Genomic DNA, 9125 nt, shown 5'->3' with positions numbered 1-9125 from the left:
CAAAAAAATGTAGCTCAAAGTGCTTTACAAAATGAATAGAGAAATAGAAGACACAATAAAAGATAAACATAAGTCAACATTAATTAACATAGAATAAGTAAGGTCCGATGGCCAGGGTGGACAGAAAACAATGAGACAGCAGGAACAATGGAAGTGCTATGCCAATCCATTGTACAAAATTCATGACTTACAAGTGAGTCAAAACCTTTATGGAGAAGTCCACCCACAGTGGAAGCCATATTGATGTTTTCTGTACAATTTTCTTAAAAGGGCCATCTTTAAATAGCAAGGAAAGTTTATGAAAGTAAGGCTACTGTGACATCTTCAAAAAAGAAGAACTCCAGTGTGGTGTCAGATTGGCAGCGTACTGAGAAGGACTGGCTAAATGTAAAGAGGAGATCATTTTGCATTGCTATTTCTACACCACAAACAATGAATTTTAAATTAAAGACTATGCCAAAAAGGTATATACAACATTGAAATCCAGAAAAGTCATTCCTGCATCGAAAACATACTTTTCTACAGAAGTTAGAATAATATAAAATTGTAGCAAAAGGAGACAGGATAGTAGAAAATCAACAAGATCTTCAAGTCATTGAAACAGAAAAAATAAACAGCCTAGGATGAGAGGAAAAATGAGTGGGGGGTTTTACACGGTCAAATATGCATGCCAGTTAATTAAGAAAAAACATACAGTGGAGTATCCAAACAATTTTATTCCCCAGACAAACCTGTGGCTGTATCAGGAAAAAAAGATTCCAGTCAAATATTTCATTATGAGGGATAAAGCAGAAGAATCCTAACTTATTGCAAGAAATATGTATCCACATTTCCTAAGCTGTACTTCAGCTGGGGTACAAATTTGTGCCAAAAAAAAAAAAAATCATCTCTAAAGAACAAAATCTGGCGGATCAGCTGAAAATCACAAGGCATTTTACAGTGCTAAGAAAGGTGCCAAATTTCATTTGGATTGGCGGACTCATTTTTGAGTTCTCATATCTACAGACTTCATTTGACTGTATTTGTTGTGGAATTTGGCCTTAATATGGCTCCATTATAGTGCCCCACAGGTACACTCTTACAGTGCATCCGGAAAGTATTCACAGCGCATCACGTTTTCCACATTTTGTTATGTTACAGCCTTATTCCAAAATGGATTCAATTCATTTTTTTCTCAGAATTCTACACAACACCCCATAATGACAACATGAAAAAAAGTTTAAAGTTTTTGCAAATTTATTAAAAATAAAAAAACTGACAAATCCCATGTACATAAGTATTCACATCCTTTGCTCAATACTTTGTCGATGCACCTTTGGCAGCAATTACAGCCTAAAGTCTTTCTGAATGTGATGCCACAAGCTTGGCACACCTGCTGTATCCTTGGCCAGTTTCACCCATTCCTCTTTGCAGCACCTCTCAAGCTCCATCAGGTTGGATGGGAAGCGTCGGTGCACAGCCATTTTAAGATCTCTCCAGAGATGTTCAATCAGATTCAAGTCTGGGCTCTGGCTGGGCCACTCAAGGACATTCACAGAGTTGTCCTGAAGCCACTCCTTTGATATCTTGGCTGTGTGCTTAGGGTTGTTGTCCTGCTGAAAGATGAACCGGTCGCCTCAGTCTGAGGTCAACAGCGCTCTGGAGCAGGTTTTCATCCAGGATGTCTCTGTACATTGCTGCAGTCATCTTTCCCTTTATCCTGACTAGTCTCCCAGTTCCTGCCGCTGAAAAACATCCCCACAACATGATGCTGCCACCACCATGCTTCACTGTAGGGATGGTATTGGCCTGGTGATGAGCGGTGCCTGGTTTCCTCCAAACGTGACGCCTGGCATTCACACCAAAAAGTTTAATCTTTGTCTCATTAGACCAGAGAATTTTGTTTCTCATGGTCTGAGAGTCCTTCAGGTGCCTTTTGGCAAACTCCAGGTGGGCTGCCATGTGCCTTTTACTAAGGAGTGGCTTCCATCTGGCCACTCTACCATACAGGCCTGATTGGAGGACCTCTGGAGCTCTGACAGAGTGACCATCGGTTTCTTCGTTACCTCCCTGACTAAGGCCCTTCTCCCCCGATCGCTCAGTTTAGATGGCCGGCCAGCTCTAGGAAGGGTCCTGGTGGTTTTGAAATTTTTCCACTTACAGATGATGGAGGCCACAGTGCTCATTGGGACCTTCAAAGCAGCAGAAATTTTTCTGTAACCTTCCTCAAATTTGTGCCTCGAGACAATCCTGTCTCGGTGGTCTACAGACAATTCCTTTGACTTCATGCTTGGTTTGTGCTCTGACATGAACTGTCAACTGTGGGACCTTCTATAGACAGGTGTGTGCCTTTCCAAATCCTGTCCAATCAACTGAATTTACCACAGGTGGACTCCAATTAAGCTGCAGAAACATCTCAAGGATGATCAGGGGAAACAGGATGCACCTGAGATCAATTTTGAGCTTCATGGCAAAGGCTGTGAATACTTATGTACATGTGCTTTCTCAGTTTTTTTATTTTTAATAAATTTGCAAAAACTTCAATTAAACTTTTTTCACGTTGTCATTATGGGGTGTTGTGTGTAGAATCCTGAGGAAAAAAATGAATTTAATCCAGTTTGGAATAAGGCTGTAACATAACAAAATGTGGAAAAAGTGATGCGCTGTGAATACTTTCCGGATGCACTGTATCTGTATGTGGAAAGCTGCTTTAAGCAAAGAGACTTACTAGCTCAGTATAAGCAGCCCAAGTGGTTAGAATATACTGTACTGCTTTAATTAATTTAATATGGCAGTCACCCACCCCCAGGTGCTCTTATTATCACTTTACTTTCAATATATTTTCATTGAGATTCCCTTGTTCATTATTTTGGTTTGCCTGTTCTAAAGTTACTGTTAAACTATATTGTTTTTACGAGTGTTTGGTATCTGATTTATACTGCAGTGCCCCCACATGTACAGTCTTACCTGCACGTGGACAACTGCCTCAGGATACAAGACTTACTAACTGGCACAAGCAGAACAAACAGTCATAATCGGACCCGAGCTGCAGCAAAGCAGGTGCCCACTCACCATGCTGCTTTCTATTGAAGACGTCTCTTCTCTACTGCTAACCCATGTGGGAGTATGCCAGTCACCCACCCCAGGTGCTCTTATCATCACTTTACCTTTAATATATCTTCACGGAGATTCCCATGTTCATTAGTTTGGTTTGCCTGCACTTTAGTTACTGTTAACTATAATGTTTTTACGAGTGTTTGGTTATCTGCTTTCCATTTTCTCACATGTCCTTGTGCAGGTAAGGCTGTACAAGTGCCTCAAGCTAAGATACTTGAAAGCTGGCACAAGCAGACCAAATGGTTAAGCTACACTGTTGCCTATCACCAAAACAGGTGCCCACTCACTGCACTGCTTTCTATTGAAGACGTCTCTTTTCAGCTACTAACCCCTCTGGGAAAGTGGCAATCACCCACATCAGATGCTTTCATCACTTTACCTTTAATGTATCTTCATGGAGATTCCCGTGTTCATTATTTTGTTTTGCTTGTGCTATAGTTACTGTTAACTATATTCTTTTTACAAGTGTTTGGTATCTGCTTTATATTGTAGTGCCATGTGGTGTAGCAGGTCCACAGTTCAAGTCAAATAGGCCACTTCTTAAATAAATAATCGCTGCCTTCGCAGCTTAAAGAGGGCACGTGGTAGTGTGGCCAGAAGTGGTTCCCGGGAATTTGTGATGTGGGCGGTCCTTGCTTAAGTGCACAGGTGAAGAGTCGTCCACATCCGTAACTGTTGCCGGGAGCTGCCGATTGCCACACCTGATCCACGTCCCCGGATCATATAATAGAAGCGCGTGGCGGCAAGAAAAGGAGAGGAAAAAAGAATGAGAGAAGAAAGAACGTAAGGTTAAGGGAGAAGAAGAAGGTAGCAGGAAGCCGGTGCGAGCGAGCGACAGCAGGCTCGCTTGAGCAAAGGCAGGCAGCTGGTAGGAGCCCCCCGGAGGAGTGCTTGGCCGACTCTCGGAAAGAGGCAGATTGAAGCAGTCGCTCCAGCTGAGCAATTATGAGGAGCTGGAGAGACCGGCAGTGGAATCGACTGGCCGTTGACGATAGCGGAAATCGTGGAGGCTTTGGGCGTGTTGTGTCCCAGCGTGAGCACCCTGGCCGCTGGGGGAAGAAACCCAAGTCTCGGTCCAGCTGGAGCCCGACTTAGCCAGGGATCAGAGGGCTACCAGACCAGTATTGAAGGAGCTGCATTTTGCTGGTAGGGTGACTCCCCTGTTGCAGGGCCCAGGAGGGAGTGGCAGGGGATTTGCCGGGGGAAAGAAGTATGCACCAGAATTTTAAACAAAAGACTACTTCCAGCCATTGTTGTAACCTCATTGTTTTAAAGGATTTTGTTTCTATTGGATTTGAACCTCCATGTTTTTCACTAGCTTTTATTGGATTATTTATTTGAAGATTTTTAAAGCACTGCACGTATTTATTTGAATACTGCTTTGTTGTTGCTGTTTTAATAAAAGCACTTGGCACTTTTTGCACCATCCCCATGCTTCATTGTTATGCCTCACTGTCCAGCTCATCGGTGACATTATCGACAGTGTCGGGTTCTAGACATCCCACATCATCGCATGCCCCCACATGTACAATCTTACCTGCACATGGACAACTGCCTCAGGATATGAGACTTACTAGCTGGCACAAGCAGAACAGTTGAGTGTTTGGTTATCTGCTTTACATTGTCTCACATGTACAGCCTTACATGCACATGGACAACTGCCTCAAGCTAAGTGACTGGCACAAGAGGATCAAATGGTTACACTACACCTGTGCCAGTCACCAAAGCAGGTGCCCACTCGCCACACTGCTTTCTATTGAAGACGTCTCTTTTCAGCTGCCACACCCTTGTGGGAGTATAGCAAACACCCACACCAGGTGCCCTATATCCCTTGACAAAAATCAAACCATATAAAATCAATTGTTCTTCAGCAAACTGGCTGATAAACGTTTGAGCAGAAACCTGGAGATGTGAATAAAAAAAATAAAATTAAATTGAGATGAAACTGAGGCCTAATTTGAGAGACAATAATCATGGTCGAGAGTACACGAGGGTTAAAACCAACAGTCCACATGAGAAAACAGCACAAAGATAAACTTTAAACACTTCAGAGATTTGGTATCTGCAAATCGGATAAAGATTTGTACTCATAACTGTCCATTTATCCCGCCGATTATGCCCAAGTCCTGACCTCAGGGGCCACACCGCTAGCAACACCGGAAGCAGACATAACAATGGAAATAAACACTGGCAGCCCTCCAGGACCACAAATCAAAACAAATCATGGCATCAATATTATTACAAAGCAAAATTAATAAACAGCAAAACGGATAAGAGAAGACGTATTTGAAAAGAGTCTTGAAAGGTTAGTAGTACTAGGGTGTTATACCGTGTTTGCCATTATGGATGTAATGAGAAATAAGCAAAAATGACACCTTTGATTGGCCAACTGAAAAGATGACAATATGCAAGCTTTCGAGGCAACTCTGGCCCCTTCTTCATGTAATCACATGTAACATGTAATCACATCTTGTAATTACATCTTAATTACATGTAATTACATCTTAATTACATGTAATTACATCTTGCTTGAAAAAGGGGCCTGAGTTGCTTTGAAAGCCTGCATATTGTCATCTTTCCAGTTGTCCAATAAAAGGTGTCATTTTGATTAACTTCTCACTTAACAGGTTAGGAAATTCATTTGAAAAAGATTCTTGTTACTTAGAAAATAAATGTGATGGAGGATGAGTCCTTTCAAGTCTGGCCGCAGGGTTTCTTTAGACTGTTGTTCTGTCCACAGAGTTCCTTGCCAGCTTCTTTGGGTTCTTCTTGCTTTTGTCATTCTCTTCTTTGTTCTCTTCGCTCTTCTCAGCATGTACCCCAAACTTAAAGGCCTCACTTCAAATTAACAAGGATTACAAGAATATTCAAAAAGTGTTTATCTTTCTCAGGTTGTTTCTCTATTCGGATCCTAATTACCCCGGGACTAATAAATTACAAAAAAGGTGTTTGTGAAAATCTGCTTACGATTAAAAGATACAAGGTTCCAGCCAGTAAAGATACAGAATTTAAAATCAATCTATAGCATAGCAGTCATTTAAAAAGATACACAGAGCGCGTTTAGAATGGCGTTCAAGAGTCTGGAGTTTAAAAGTTTCAGCCAACTCTGCTTAAAATGAAGTCCAAAGGTGCCGCTTTGTCTAATGACTGGCTGTTTACTCCGGTGTCCGTATGGCTGGCAGGTTAATCAGAGTTAGATTCATGCTATTCCATTTAGGTACTTCTGAATTGTAAACTACTTGAGCATTAAAATCTTCATCTGTTATTTTTATGCTATATACAGACCATCAAGTAACATCTAAAATGTGTAAATCTGTTAAAAATATGAATGCCCAAATGTTGATTTCTTCATAATGTCATTGTTAAGTGCCGCCATTTTAGTATCAACTCAAATCGATAGTTGCCCTGAATTGTGTTCCAACTTTAGCCAAACTGCTCACCTCTGGTGTGAGATGGGGGCACGTTAGAGATTGAGAGAGTGGAGACCCTCCATAGCTGTAGGCCTGATACCCATCCATTGCACTGTGAGTCTTCCTCACTTGTGATGATCTTTCACTTTTCCCATGCATGACACTCTTCTCCATTTTCTATTCACATTATACACTAGAAACCTGAAAATCAAAGCCTTTGTTATTTTAGCTTCCAGGGATAGTTTTGGTTTGATCTCCTGCGGATTTTGTTTTCGGGCAGTTTATGGTATGCGCAGAATTCTCCGGCAACACCATCATTTGATTGTCTTTAAATCATGTCCAGTTTTTCACTGTACAACTTTTGCACATATATGATATGATATTATTGAGAAGGCCCAAGTCAAATCTCTGTATAAACTGCATATTAAATCTCTATTACTAAAAGAGTAGATTATACAGGCTACCTGCTGACCATTCACACAAGCTTCAGATACAGCAGTGGGCATTCGAAACAAGGAGGATCAAAGTGGCGCTACTGCAAACTGCACAACTTGTGTAGTGAAGAAGAAACATGAGAGCAGGTAGATGCGAAGGAGTGTTAGTATTCAAATGATGGTACAGGACTAAGAAACCATAATGAGACCTCACTGGAAGAGGGATTTTTTTAATCTTAACACTAGCAGATTACCCAGTGGCTTCGCTCACTGAGTGGAAGGGAAAAATTTGTGGCTGTCATGAGGCAACGGCATTAATGACCCAATTCTATGATAGATTTTAAATGTTGGCATAAAGCCAGACTCCTCGGTAGCAGCTACGGTGCCAAACGATTTCATCTGAAAACACGAATTATATTTCCTAATGTTTTGTAGAAAATGAGTTGAATGTGGATTTGCGCCAGAAATAAGAGACAGCAACGGTTCAAGTGGATGGCTTAAAGGTGTTAATTTGACGTTGCCGTCTGAACACCACATCCCACGTGATTCATATTTAACCCTCTGTGCTCTCCAGTACTCGCACATGATGTCCATTTCTCCTACTGTAACTTTTGGATGTAGGCAATAATCTTTTTCAATGTTATAATCACACGCCTGTGTGACGTGGTAGCCTGTGAATACTGCATCCGTCAAATTCGATTCTGTTCAGCACGTTGTTCGGGTGTTTGTGAGGCCCTCGATTGTGACTGTCGTATACGTTGATCAGCGAGCCTGTGAGCCTTCTCTCTCTCACTTTGTCTGTGTAACCTGACTGTTGTGGTCATACGTAATTTCCGTTTCAAAACGCAAAAAGAATTTTGCATGAAAAATTACTGGCCCTCAAATAGCGATAGGCAACAATTCTATACAAAAATTCTGCCGGCAATTAAACTGTTTTGATAGACCTCCTCCTGGGTGATGCATTATGGTTACAATTCAAGTACATTTGTAAATACATACAGTAGATACTTCTACATGGCTGACCACTGGATGGATTTATCTGAAGAAACAACATGGTGTAGACCAGCAAGGCGATGTAATGGGTGGCACTGCCTGTGACACCCCAATTTAATAATACCGTATATACTCGCGTATAAGTTGGGTCTTGAAACCTGAAAAAAAATCGATCATAAAATCAGATCCCGACTTATACACCCATTCAAAAATACAACACTTAAATTTTTTTTTCTACATCTTCTTGCCTCCTCCAAACACGCACCAGTTTCTCAGACGCATCAAATTTTGTTGCGGCAGCGTACTTACCAATATCTTTCGCCACTACAATGACTTAATTTAAAATGAGCTTCATATTTTCTTCTGATTGAACGCTCCATTGTAGATAAGGAATGCTCTTGTGATAAAGGTGTATAAGGGTGTGAGATATAAAAAACAGTGCAAACGTTGCTTCGGAATAGTTTGGGTATTACCGTGTGGTCACGTAGGCACAATACGTAGAATAAAAAAGGCAGTGTGCTCTGTGGTTACACTCTCATATCATAATCTCTTGGACCAATAGCGTAAGTTTTCTGCATTCGACTTATACAACCGACATTATAAAATACCGGAAATTATATGGTAAAATCAAGCCCCGACTTATCTGCGGGAGAACTTAAACGAGAGTATTCACGGTAATAATAATACAGTAGAGTCTCGCTTATCCTACCTTCGCTTATCCAACATTCCATATTATCTGACGTCCCACCGCAAAAAAAAAAATACGCGTCAATCAGCAACAAGAACTGCAAGTTGCGAGCGTGAGCATAGTCTTTTTTTTTTCTTGTTCCCGACTCTGCTCCAGCTACTTACAGTGGAACCTCGGTTTGCGAGCATAATTCGTTCTAGAAATGTGCTCACAGTCCAAAGCACTCGTACAGTATATCAATGTGAATTGCCCCATAAGAAATAATGGAAACTCAGATGATTCGTTCCACAAACCAAAACTATTCATATAAAAATGATTAATACAAAATATAAAGTAAAAATATATAAAGCAAATTAACCTGCACTTCACCTTTGAAAAGAATCATGGCTGGTGTGAGTGAGTTTCTAAACTCTTGTGGGATTCCACCCAACGGGGCGACACGCGGAAGAGCGTCGCAAAGCAATCGCAGTCTCCCAGCGCTGTAGCGGTTCAACGTAAAAGCCA

The sequence above is a fragment of the Polypterus senegalus genome, chromosome 8 (genome assembly GCF_016835505.1).
Source record: "Polypterus senegalus isolate Bchr_013 chromosome 8, ASM1683550v1, whole genome shotgun sequence".
In the NCBI taxonomy this organism is placed as follows: domain Eukaryota; kingdom Metazoa; phylum Chordata; class Cladistia; order Polypteriformes; family Polypteridae; genus Polypterus; species Polypterus senegalus.
Note: the sequence above shows the minus strand (reverse complement) of the source record.